Genomic DNA, 13791 nt, shown 5'->3' with positions numbered 1-13791 from the left:
GGTTCTCGGCCCTGGCTGCTCATTAGAATTATTTGGGGGGAGCTTTAAAAACCAGTGACATCCCAATTACATCCCAGACCAAAGAGATCAGTTTCCAGCAGTGGGGCCAGACACTGGTAATTTTAAAGAGCTGCTCTGGTGATTCTAATGTACAGCCAAAAACCACTGACTTAGATTATTTTGTTTAATTCTCCAATCTATTAGGTAGGTACTATTATTATTTCCTTTGGTAGGTGAAAAAAGCAGAGGCACAGAGGGACCAAGCACCATATTTCCCCATGTATAAGATGTTGCCATGTATAAGATACACCTTAATTTTGGAGCCTGAAATTTGAAAAACAAAAAATTGTATTACATAAAGTTATTGGACTCAAGTTTCATTCATCATAAAATTCATACAACTCCTCATCACTGTCAACTCCCATCCATTAGCTTGTCCTCATCTGTGTCTGATGACGAATCACTGTCTTCATACATTGCCTCGTCCTTGGTTCCATGGCATTCGAAATGCTACAACCACTGTGTAAGATGCACCCAGTGTGTAGACCCCCAATTTTTCAAACAAAGGTGCATCTTATACATGGGGAAATATGGTATCTTGAACAAGTATATATAACTCTTAAGAGGTGGAGCCAGGATTATGAACCCAATGAGTTATTCCACAATCCATCACTTTCTCTATTGGGCTTCCCTGACTTCCATGTGACAAGTAAATCACAAGCTGAAACTACTGAACAAAAATAAAATATGCAGATGTCCCCAGTGTTAACCAGTGACTTTGATCATCATAAAATAAAATGTGCCAAAGCACAGCAAATCCTTACTGTTTTAATAGTGGAGACCAGGTTTCCATCTTGACTGTTACACTCATAGTCTATGTGATACAGTTTAAATCACATTATCTCTCTGAGCCTCAATTTCACTCAATGATTATGATGTCAACCTTGCAAGGGAATTGGGAAGGCACTCTGTAAACCCTAAACTACTTGAAATATGTCAAGGGGCACTTCCCAAGCATTAGCACCTTATTCCTATTTTATAGGGGAACAAACAGGCTCAGAATGGGTAGAGCCAGAATTCCAGCCTTAACCTATCTGACATCAGAGCTTGTCTGTAAGGGACAAACTGTCTAATGCAATACTGGTGATCAATCGAGAACCATCTTGGAAAATGTGATTAGCCATAGAATCTGTAGTGATGGCTAGAGAGGTGTGGAAAGCGAGACTTTTCGTGTTGTGGAGGAATCATGGAATGATTTGGCTTTTCTGTAAAGAGCTGTTTTAGAGATGGTCTCGCTGCTGGGGGAACTTGCTCTTCTTTCCTCCCATACTCCCCGCCCCCCAGCTGCTAACTCTGTCACTTCCTGGCTTTGTTCCAGGGGCTAGAGTGAAAATGGAAATGCAGCCTTGTTCCGAAGAGAGCTTGGCATTTCAAGTTCTCAGACGAATATTCATGATGCTAGGCCCTCAGCCTGTTCTCTCATCTTCTCCCTCATCCCTAGCACAAACTTGGCACGTAACAGGTGCTCACTACATGTCTGTCAAATCAACAGAGTCCAGTGGGGTAGTGGGGTGAGGAGGGTTATTTAAAAATTAGAGTGAGGCCCTGGCCAGTTGCCTCAGTGGTGGAGCGTCGACCTGGCTTGCAGAAGTCCTGGGTTCGATTCCCGGCCAGGGCACACAGGAGAAGCGCCCATCTGCTTCTCCACCCCTCCCCCTCTCCTTCCTCGCTGTCTCTCTCTTCCCCTCCCGCAGCCGAGGCTCCACTGGAGCAAAGATGGCCCGGGCGCTGGGGATGGCTCTTCGGCCTCTGTCCCAGGTGCTAGAGTGGCTCTGGTCGCAACAGAGCGATGCCCCGGAGGGGCAGAGCATCGCCCCCTGGTGGGCGTGCCGGGTGGATCCCGGTCGGGCGCATGCGGGAGTCTGTCTGACTGTCTCTCCCCGTTTCCGGCTTCAGAAAAATACAGAAAAAAAAAAAATTAGAGTGATACTCAGCTGAATGCTCAAGGAAGGAATGTTTTGGCAAAGGAAAGAATAAAGAATAGAAGAAAAGAAAATTCATATTTACTGAGTGTCCCCTTCACCTCAACCACACTTCTTCCTCCACGATCAGGGTCCACATGTAGGTCCTCACATGTTCCTTGCTTCCTCTGGGCGAGGAACACTCCACACAGTGTTTCCTTGACTGTCTCTCCCCAGTTGCCTTCTGTCTGCTCACAAGTTGTGCTCTGTGGCCCTTCTGCACCACCCCACACTAGGCTGGGTGTTTGCCCCAACCCTGTGTTCTTCCCACGTGGCCTCTTTCCCACCACATAGTGGTTGGCACTGTCTGTTTCCCCACCATTCTGTGCACTCCTGGGAGGCTGGGCCCTGCTCAGCTTTGCATCCTCAGCCTCTGGCACGGTGCCTGGTAGGGAACAGTGGTGTTCAGTGAGGGATGAAAGAACAAGTGAACTCAGCCCAGTCTCGTGCCTGGTGAGTCCTTGCCTGTCTTATCCATTGAACCCAATGTCTTCTTCCTTACATTTAAGCCCAAGCTGCCGAGAGGAAGAAGCCAGGAAGAAACGGGAATGAGAATGGAGAGGGGGAACAATGCAAATGCAGCTCTTCACTTTCCCTCCACCTCAAAGAAAACTTAGAAAAAGAGCAGTACAAAGAATTTTTCCCCCCAAAGCATTTGAGAGCAAGTGGTTGATTTGATATCCAATCACCTGAGAGATATTTATTGTGCATTTCCTACAAACAAGAACTCGCTCTCATGAAACCATCACACAACTATCAGATTTAGGAAATTAACATTAATACATTTAATCCTCAAACTGTATTGAAATTTGGCCAATTGTTCTTATATAGCCAAAAGGTTGTGTTTAGAATCATGGTGTTGCACTTCGATTTTATGTTTCTTTAGTCTCCTTCACCCTGAAACAGCTCAGTCTTTCCTTGACTTTTATGACTTTGACACTTTCAAAGATTACAGGTCAGTAATTCTGTAAAATGTTTGAGCTTGTCTGATATTTCCTCAGAATTAGATTTAGGTTCTGTGTCTTCGGTGGGAATCTCATAGGAGGGATGCTTTGTTTTTCTCTCTGCATCCTACTGGGTAGCATATAATGTAAATCCAGATTTGTGCCATTGCTGGTGTTTGCTAGACTCTCCCATTCTCAAATTCCCATCTCTCTCTGCGTAGGGATTACCGTATTTCCCCATGTATAAGACGTCTTTTTTTTTTTTTTTTTTTTTGTATTTTTCTGAAGCTAGAAACGGGGAGAGACAGTCAGACAGACTCCCGCATGCGCCCGACCGGGATCCACCTGGCACGTCTACCAGGGGCGATGCTCTGCCCACCAGGGGGCGATGCTCTGCCCCTCCGGGGCGTTGCTCTGTTGCAACCAGAGCCACTCTAGCGCCTGGGGCAGAGGCCAAGGAGCCATCCCCAGTGCCCGGGCCATCTTTGCTCCAATGGAGCCTCAGCTGCGGGAGGGGAAGAGAGAGACAGAGAGGAAGGAGAGGGGGAGGGGTGGAGAAGCAGATGGGCGCTTCTACTGTGTGCCCTGGCCGGGAATTGAACCTGGGACCCCTACACGCCAGGCCGATGCTCTACCACTGAGCCAACTGGCCAGGGCCTAGAAGTCTTTTTTTAATTTTTATTTTTACCAAAAAATTTGGGATCTAAAAACTGGGTGCATCTTATACAGTGGTTGTAGATTTTTTTTTAACTTGCATTTTCCACTTTTTTCTCCTTGTTTTTGCACTCATTGGTGAAGACAGTGATTCGTCATCAGACACAGATGAGGACAAGCTAATGGATGGGAACTTTAACAGTGATGAGGAAGTGTATGAATTTTATGATGAATGAAACTTGAGTCCAATAACTTTATGTAATACTTTTTTTTTTCAAATTTCGGGCCCCAACATTACAATGAGTAATGGGGCATCTTATACATGGAGAAATACAGTGGATATTTTGAGTGCAGATACTTTGAGACTACAAATTCTGTTCTTTATCAAACTTTCCTACATTCATTGCTTCATTCCTTTAATTGTCATATATATTTGTTTATATCAGATAACCTCTAGCTTCCCACTTTATTTAATAGGTCATAATCTGTTACACTCATAATTCTGTGAGAATTTAGAGCCCAAGTACATTTGTGATTGGTCTCCCACTTATCTAGATGAAATATTTTAATTTTCCCTGGTTTTGACTTTTGGGTTTTTTTTTGTATTTTTCTGAAGTTGGAAACGGGGATGCAGTCAGACAGACTCCCACATGTGCTCGACCGGGATCCACCCAGCACGCCCTGCGGGGGGGTGCTCTGCCCATCTGGGGCGTCACTCTGTTGCAACCAGAGCCATTCTAGCGCCTGAGGCAGAGGCCACAGAGCCATCCTCAGTGCCCAGGCCAACTTTGCTCCAATGGAGCCTTGGCTGCGGGAGAGGAAGAAAGAGACAGAGATGAAGGAGAGAGGGAGGGGTGGAGAAGCAGATGGGTGCTTCTCCTACCCGAGACTCCTGCATGCCAGGTGGATGCTCTACCACTGAGCCAACTGGCCAGGGCCTGGTTTTGACTTTTTTAATTTAACACGACTACTTTTTGTTTTTCTTATGTGAACTGGCAAAGAGTAAGTAAGTAAAAAAAAAGACCCAGTGAGACTGAAATTTAATAGTTTCCAAAGCTCCAAAAACCACCTTTAAAAATGTATGGTTTTTGTCTGAAGTGCTGAAACTGGAATTCACTTCTAGGGATAAATCTCTTCTTTTGTCTTAGGAGACATCTACAAGATGATCTGCATTTGATTGCAAATGTAAAGCAATAACAATAACAAAACAATTATAACAAGTAGCCTTGTATGGACTTGCCTAATGTCGTTAGTAAGTGGTGAAGCCAGCCAGAATCCAATCACAGACTACTTGACCTGTGAATCTGCCTTCATAACTACAATGGCAAATAAACTAGTCTAGAGGAGAGTTGGGTGGGAATTCGGGGCAACTGGGACTTGTACAAGGGTGTTCTTTCAGGGGAAGTAAACTGGCTCCTACGGTTAGGCAGGGAAACTGATGCCCACCAAGTGTGAGGAGAAGGAAACTCCGAGGATGACATTAGGCTTCTGGTCCCTGAGAGCAGCCAAATCTATAAGCCAGGTATGTAGGTTCTCTGAGGTAAAATTCCTGCCTGGCAATCCCCAAGCTCTCAACAACATCTAATTAACCATTGTCATCTAACCCTGGTAGCTGTGATGTGGGATATTAAAGGATGGGCTCTGAGCATGTAGCAAAGGTCAGGGAGCAGCTGCTTGAGGAACAGACACATAGTTTAGACCACTGGTAGTCAATCTGGTCCCTACCACCCACTAGTGGGCGTTCCAGCTTTCATGGAGGGTGGTAGCAGAGCAACCAAAGTATAAATAAAAAGATAGATTTAACTATAGTAAGTTGTTTTATAAAGATTTATTCTGCCAAACTTAGCGAAAATCCGACATAAAGTACTTGGTAAGTAATTATTATTATATGCTTTAACTTGCTGTAACTCTGCTTTATAAATTTTATAAAGTAAAGTTACTTCCCTACTTTATAACTGGTGGGTGGTTAGAAAATTTTACTACTAACAGAGATACAAAAGTGGGCGGTAGGTATAAAAAGGTTGACTACCCCTGGTTTAGACCTAGGGAGATGGCGGGCAACAGCCAGGAGATTTTGATACATGCAATAATTCCCTATAGATTTCCAAAAATTCTTGGGTGATCCACCTGGCAGAAGCCTGGTCTTTCTGTCATTAAGGAAGAATTAGTTCCTGGTTAATAATTTGAAAATACTACTTTCCATGCAAAAGGATTGGGGGTGGGCACCCTCTGAGGATTCAGACTTGGCTTTCAGAGTGAACATCCATTCTGTTTAGAGCCTTGTTATTTCTAACACTAGTTGGATCAGGCTGGGGGTCATTCCTCTATCACAGCGGTCGGTAACCTATGGCTTGCAAGCCAGATGTGGCTCTTTTGATGGCTGCATCTGGCTAACAGACAAATTTTTTAAATATTTTTTTGTTGTTGTTGTTGCACATTGCAACACCTTAGTTGTTCATTGATTGCTTTCTCATATGTTCCTTGACCGCAGGCCTTCAGCAGACTGAGTAACCCCTTGCTGGAGCCAGCGACCTTGGGTCCAAGCTAGTGAGCTTTTGCTCAAACCAGATGAGCCCGTGCTCAAGCTGGCGACCTCGGGGTCTCGAACCTGGGTCCTTGGCATCCCAGTCCGATGCTCTATGCACTGCGCCACCACCTGGTCAGGCGCTCACAGACAAATTTTTAATGAAAAATATAATACGTTAAAAATATAAAACATTCTCATGTATTACAATCCATTCATTTCCTACCACTCATGTTCATGGTTGCAGGTGGCTGGAGCCAATCACAGCTGTCCTCCGGGGCAACACCAAATTTTTATGGGATAATGCATAACGTACACAGGTCATTGTGAGGTCAGGAAGTAAACTTCCCTCCTTTTAATCAAGTAGTTAGCTAGCTAATTGCAGAAACCCTTTTGACAAAGAAGATGGCTAAAAGAAAAAATGAGGCCCTGGCTGGTTGGCTCAATGGTAGAGCGTTGGCCTGGCATGCAGGAGTCCTGGGTTCGATTCCCGGCCAGGGCACACAGGAGAAGCACCCATCTGCTTCTCCACCCCTCCCCCTCTCCTTCGTCTCTGTCTCTCTCTCTTCCCCTTCCGCAGCCAAGGCTCCATTGGAGCAAAGATGGCCTGGGCACTGAGGATGGCTCTGTGGCCTCTGCCTCAGGCGCTAGAATGGCTCTGGTCACAACAGAGCAATGCCCCAGATGGGCAGAACATCACCCCCTGGTAGGCATGCTGGGTGCATCCCGGTCGGGCGCATGTGGGAGTCTGTCTGACTGCCTCCCTGTTTCCAACTTCAGAAAAATACAAAAAATATATATAAAAGAAAAAATGATAAGGAGTATCGCACTTTTCAGCAAGAATGGACAGAGAAATTTGCCTTTGTGGAGAGAGCAGGTTCTGCAGTGTGTCTAATATGCAATGATAAAATTGCATCAATGAAACAGTCAAATATAAAGCGGGACTTCAACACACATCATACTACATTTGCATCAAAATATCAAGCGAGGGACAGCAGGAAGAAAGCATGTCAAGAGCTACTGTGCAGAGTGCAAGTTAGTCAGCAGCAACTCAGTGTTTGGACCCAACAAGGTGACTGGAATTCAGCTAGCTTTGCTGGTGCTTTAGCAATTGTAAGAAACAGAAAGCCATTCACAGATGGGGAGTATGCCAAAACATTCATGCTTGATGTTGCCAGTGAACTTTTTGATGACTTTTTGGATAAAGACAAGATAATCAAATGAATAAAAGACATTTCTCTGTCGGCAAGAACTGATCATACCATCCTGATGGTAAATCAAACTGAGGCAGCACTATTCTTTTCTCTCTCTTTGGGTGAATCAACAGACATAAGCCATTTATCCCAGTTCAGTGTGATTGCAAGGTATGCTGTCAGTGACACACTATGTGAGGAAAGTCCTTGCTGTTTTGCCTATGAAAGAGACAACAAGAAGGGAGGATTTATTCAAGTCTTTCACTGAGTTTGCTAAAGAAAAAAATCTACCGATGAATAAACTTATTTCAGTGTGTACTGATGGTTCTCTGTGCATGGTGGGGAAAAACAGAGGATTCATAGTGCTTCTTCATGAACATGAAAAGAGACCCATCCTAAGTTTTCACTGCATCCTACATCAGGAGGCGCTTTGTGCTCAGATGTGTGGCGAGCAGCTTGGTGAGGTGATGTTGCTGGTCATTAGGGTGGTCAACTTCATTGTTGCTCGAGCTTTAAATGATCGTCAGTTTAAAACACTGCTGGATGAAGTTGGGAATAATTATTCTGGTCTGCTTCTGCACAGCAATGTGCATTGGTTGTCAAGAGGGAAGGTGCTCAGTCATTGTCTGAGCGAAATCGGGACTTTTCTTAAAATGAAAAATGTTGAGCATCCTGAGTTAGCAAACACTGAGTGGCTCCTGAAGTTCTACTATCCTGTGGACATGACTGAACATCTGAACCAGCTCAGTGTGAAAATACAAGGCTTTGGAAATACAGTCTTATCCCTTCAACAAGCAGTGTTTGCATTTGAAAAGCTGGAACTCTTCATTGCCGACATTGAAACAGGTCGTTTACTACACTTTGAAAAACTGGAAGAGTTTAAAGATGCATGCACAGCAAGTGACCCTGCTCAACATCTTGATCTCCAGCAGCTAGTGGACTTCATATCTAATCTTCAGCAGTCATTCAAAGTGCACTTTGGAAAATTTCACGAGCGCATTTGTCTTTTTAAGTTCATTACCCATCCACACGAGTGTGCAGTGGACAGCGCCGACCTGAGTTACATCCCTGGTGTCTCCGTCAGAGATTTTGAACTACAAGTGGCTGACCTGAAGGCCTCAGACATGTGGGTGAATAAGTTCAAGTCACTGAATGAAGATTTGGAAAAACTTGCATGACAGCAAGCAGAGCTGGCGAGCAAACACAAGTGGGGAGAAATGAAAACACTTCAACCCGCAGACCAACTGATTGTCAAAACTTGGAACGAGCTTCCCATCACATACCACATACTGCAGCGTGTGAGTATTGCTGTACTGACAATGTTTGGCTCTACATATGCATGTGAGCAGTCTTTCTCACACCTAAAGAACATTAAGACCAACCTACGATCACATTTAACAGATGGAAATCTCAATGCCTGCATGAAGCTTAACCTCACCACGTATCAACCAGACTACAAAGCCATCAGCAAAACCATGCAGCACCAGCAGTTGCATTAATGGTAAGAAGTACTTTATTCATCATTGGTTAGCAACAGCATAACAACGTTATTAAAAAGAATTCAGAGACTTATTATACTTTAAAAGTGTTGGTCTTACATAAAATGCAAACATTTACTTGCATTTAGTGTTAAACATTGTATGGCTCTCATGGAATTACATTTTAAAATATGTGGCATTCATGGCTCTCTCAGCCAAAAAGGTTCCCGACCCCTGCTCTATCAGACCATGTCTTATCACTGGAATTCAAGACATCTGTGCACTTTTACCTTTGGGTAGGTCTTTCTTTAGCATAGCACAATCACAGTTGTTGAATGTAGGTAAAGGCAAGGTGAGTCTTTCATCTCATTGCACAAAGAAACAGGTACAAAGATATACAGTTAGTATCTTACTGCAGCTAGTATTCCAACCACAGCAGCATTGTCAAAGAGGTACTGAGGGCCATGAGCAAACACATGATAGATGATGGAAAGTAAAAGCCAAGGGAAACCACTGAAAGCCAAACACAAAAAGGCGAGGGTAGGGAAATCAGATCCAGGAAGTGGCTTTACCTAGCAACACAGCTGGTGTGAAGGAAGATTCCCTCCAAGCAACGTGGACTGGAATGGCAGGGCCTGTTCAAGTACATTCTGACTCATCAGATTTTTACATGGAGCCACAGATGTGTTTAATTCTATGCACTGAGACCAATTTGCACGCTGTGAGCATGCATGGACCCAGCTGCCTAAGCCACATAAGCATGGTAGATATGTCAGAGGGAGTGAGAGACCCTGGCTGCCATTCCCAGGGCTCCGTTTGCTCCAGCTGGTTTCCTGACTCCACAGCCACAAGACAAGACTAAGCCCTGTGACTTTCACTGGAGGCTGGGGCCCAGTCACCCATCATTCACCACTCCCTGATTTTTCCTGGACTGTGGAAGGCTTCTCTGGTCAGCTGGGACTGTTTTGTGATAATTACACAAAACAGTCTCTGACTTTAGGAAAAAAAAAATTTTTTAAAAAGGAGTTTGGACCAAGCAAGGGGATGATAGCTAACCAGTCTGCACCCCAAACTGCAGTTAGAGCAATTCTGATGTCATCATTAATCATGCCGATTTATGTTTTGAAAAGAAACCAAATGATGAATATAATGATTATTTCTGTTTCTGCTTCCCTCTCTCTTCCCCCTCCCCCCAAAATTGGCAATAGCACTAAAGTCAAATTAAACATCTGTTTGAAAAATAAGCTGGAGTGTTGATGACAGCTGTCCTAAACTTACAAATGCACCACAGCTGTCAAACTATAAATTAACAATGATGTTCATTTTTGACCAGCTTAGAACTAAGATATAAAGGAGCTTTCTCTCCTCTGTTTTCCCAGCATCCAGGGGCTATTATATGTGAAATTTTAGGAAAATGCCCAAGAAAAAAAAAATGTAACTGAAATCAACCTGCAATAATTAATCATGGAAGGTGTGGGGGACATTTTTCTTATATAATCTCATGAATTCATTGGCTTTAGGTTGGGTATTCTCTGTGGGAAGCAGGCTTGCAGGGAGGCAAATAATTCAGGGACAATTCTTTGATTACTGGGTGAAAGTGAATGGGGGTGAGGGAGCCGTGAGCATCTGTGAGGAATGCCTTCTTTCCCCAGCACCGGGGACACTGTGCTCACCTTCCCAGCATCGTTTGTACCCTCAGTGGGCTTCAGCCCATGCTTCTTCCAGACGAAGTAACAGATGCCAAGGTAGGAGACTTTGTGACACTGTGGTCATCTACTGGGTGTAAAAAACAAACAAACTACTCTCTAATCAAGTCATATGGTGACAGGATAAAATATGCTAATCTGTTTCACACGTACTTCATGACCCTGAAAGACAAAGTAGGTGTGGAACCATCTCTTTGACCTTTTCTACCTTTGTCCCAGAATCATCACTATCCTTCCTGGGAATGGGGAAGGCTTGGGAGTGGAGCACTATGTCTATTGTATGATATGATATAGTTGAAAAAATACTGGAAGGTTAATGTACGTATAATACCGCCTGGTACTTTTCAATGTGGCTCAAATGTTTCCATTTTTATCCTTTGACTATTTCATGTCCAAAAAATGTCCACAGGGATAAATAGATTGTGGTATATACATGTAATGGACTATTATTCAGATCTATAAAGGAGTGAAGTACCATACATACTAAAACATGAATGAACCTCAAAAACATTACCTAAGTTAAAAAAGCCATATGCAGAAGATCACATATTGTATGGTTCCATTTATATGAAATATCAGGAATAAGTAAATCCATCAGGATAGAACAAAGATTGGTGGTTGTCAAGGGCTGCGGGGAGGGGAGAAAGGGGAGAAGCTGCTTAATGAGTAAGGAGTTTACGCTGAAGCAGTGGAAATGTTTTGGCTCTAGATAGAAGTGGTAGATACACAACATTGTGAATATACGAAATGCTACTGAATTGATTATTTTAAATGGTTAATTTTAGGTCAGGTAAATTTTATCTCAATTTTAAAAAAATATCCACAGGGTCAAAATGTGTTTTGATCTCACTGTGACTAGGGCAGGGGATCTACTGGCAACTCCTGCTCCATCAGTGGGAGAGGACTGGGGCCTGTCTTGCTGCAAGGGCCCTGGGCCCTGGTCCACAGGTAGAGGGGTGGGGCGTGGACTCACACAGGCCCACCAAGTTGTAGTCAGCCCACTGCCCCTTGCGATGTTGGCACGGTCCGTGGAGCAGGGCTTTAGTGTGACCACCTGAGCTTCAGTGTACCGCGTGCCTGTGCCTGGAGCACCTCTGCAGCCCATACTTCCTGCTTCCTTCATGACAGCCTCCTTCCCTGGGGGAGATCCTGCACCTGGGGCTTCAGCTGCTGAGAGAAACTCCGCAGCCATCGGACAGCTCCCCTGGAACTGTGCCACCGTCAGCCCTTCTGGAATCCCTGGCAGCTGGATTCCACCTGTTGGATGGTAGGTCTTAGGATATCTAAATCTTTCTGAAACCAGTAAATGTAGCCCTTTTAGCCATGGCCTTGGTCTTTCCAAATGCTCTCTCAAGAACCAGCCACTTCAGAAGGTTGGGGGGTTTACATCCCCTTTTCTCCAGACTCCTTGTTTTCTCCCCTGGTTAGCATTGCTGAGGTTCTAGACAACCTCAAGGGAAAGCAGCCCTGACTTACGACAAAGGAGCTTGTGGTTCTTCTCATTACCCAATGCCAGGAAAATTGTGGGGTAAGCCGCATCCCAGCCACATCAGATCCTCCTAACCCTGCCATCTTGCTCTAAATCACACACAGAGTCATCTCATGTGGGTTGTCTGCGTTATTTCCTTCCAAGATAAAAGGAGTTGGTGAAGCTACAAAGTATTACTAATGCTAGCTAATTCTTCAGTACTCATCTTCTCTTCCCACTAATACGCCTTTCTACTGCCAGATCCCTGGGTTTGTTTTCCATTTTCTAAATGACAGTTAGTTTCCTCACTTGGGGAACATCTCTCCCCCACAGGCACTTTTCTGCCCCTTGGTATATAGGAGGGGCTATGCCCTCACAGGCCAACTGAGGCAGAAGGTGAGGGGGAAGGATGGGGTTGGTTAAGTTCAGTGTAGTTTAGTGATGATTGTTAAAAACAAGGAGTTTTAAGTCAGGCACCAGTGGATTTAAGACTCAGCTCTACTGCTTCACTGCTTTATTATTCTGAATATCAACTCTCTAAACCTCATCAACAAAATGGGAATAATATAGAGAAGACCTATAAGCTTTTATGAAGATTAAGTGTGGCAAGGCATGCAATGCACCTAGCATAGTGCTTGGCAATAAATGTAAGCTACTTACACTGTTATTCATACTAATCAATGCACTGGGGCACCTCTATATGCCTCTTCACATCCTCTCATCCAACTCTGACTCCAACCACTGTTGTGCTGTGAGCAGCTCTGCCCGCTGTAATTGGATGATGCACGCCTTGCCTGCATGGTGTACCTCTTATTCCTGTCCCAGAGCTTCTCTGATCCTGTAGTATGTGTTCAGAATTTGAGGAGCACTCACATGTGTGTAATGCAGAAGCACAGGGGAGATGATGCCTGTAGGCCCCTCCTTGATCAGTGGAGAATGGAAAGCAATGGATAACGGCTTTCTCCTATATCCCTGGGCACACTATTCTGAGGTACATGTCATAAGCTTCCTCAAAAAATCCCAGCAGGATCAAGTACCACTTGTGATTGACAACCAAGTCAATAACACTCGATTGCATCGCATTTGCCACCACACTAACCACCCACCTTCTGCTCTCTGTGATCACTTCCCAAATAAAGTACCTGCATATAAGCCTTTGCCTCAGCTGGGCTTTTGGGAGACCCTGGACCAGAAATCAGCAGTTACCAAGTCCCTAGCACTGGGGGATGCATAAGAGCAGGAGTCAGTATGCTTTTTCTATAAAGCTCCAGAGAAGAAATATTTTATGGTTTGTAGACCATAAGGTCTCTGTTGCAACTTCTTGATTATGGTGCTTTACTGCAAAAGTGGCCCTAAACAATACATACATAAATGAACATGGCTGTGTTCCAATAAAACTTTATTTACAAAAACAATCAGTGGGCCAGGTTTGGCTTACAGGTTATGGTTTGCCAACCCCTGCATTAGGACCACAAAGAGAAGATCCTCTTCTCCATGAAGCTCATAGTCTCATATTGGGTGGAGAAATGCCCAGAAATAAGGCCACAAAGCAGCTAGGACAAGTCATGAGCCACCCCATGCTAAGGTATTTCTACTTTATTCTTTGGTGATGAGGAACATAAAATAAATTCTCAGACCTTGTAGTGACTGCAGCTGGGAATAGGCTATTTCACTGAAAAAAAGTGAATTGCTTCCTTTTAACATTTATGTGACACCCAGTCCTGCCAGAGGGCTGCCTCTTCTGCATTCCTCCATCTGACTGATATCAAAGTCCCCACTCCACCCCCCTATTGTATCAACAGG

At 44.3% G+C, this 13791-nt stretch overlaps 1 protein-coding gene across 1 annotated transcript in view; it reads right to left on the bottom strand.

Moving 5' to 3' along the window:
• SPON1 (spondin 1) overlaps positions 1-13791 on the bottom strand; it is a 328021-nt gene that overhangs the window by 200074 nt on the left and 114156 nt on the right. The gene's annotated exons all lie outside the window — the stretch shown is intronic.

The sequence above is a fragment of the Saccopteryx bilineata genome, chromosome 1 (assembly GCF_036850765.1).
Source record: "Saccopteryx bilineata isolate mSacBil1 chromosome 1, mSacBil1_pri_phased_curated, whole genome shotgun sequence".
NCBI lineage: Eukaryota > Metazoa > Chordata > Mammalia > Chiroptera > Emballonuridae > Saccopteryx > Saccopteryx bilineata.
The sequence above is the reverse complement of the archived record's forward strand: the minus strand, read 5'-3'. Positions and strand labels throughout refer to the sequence as shown.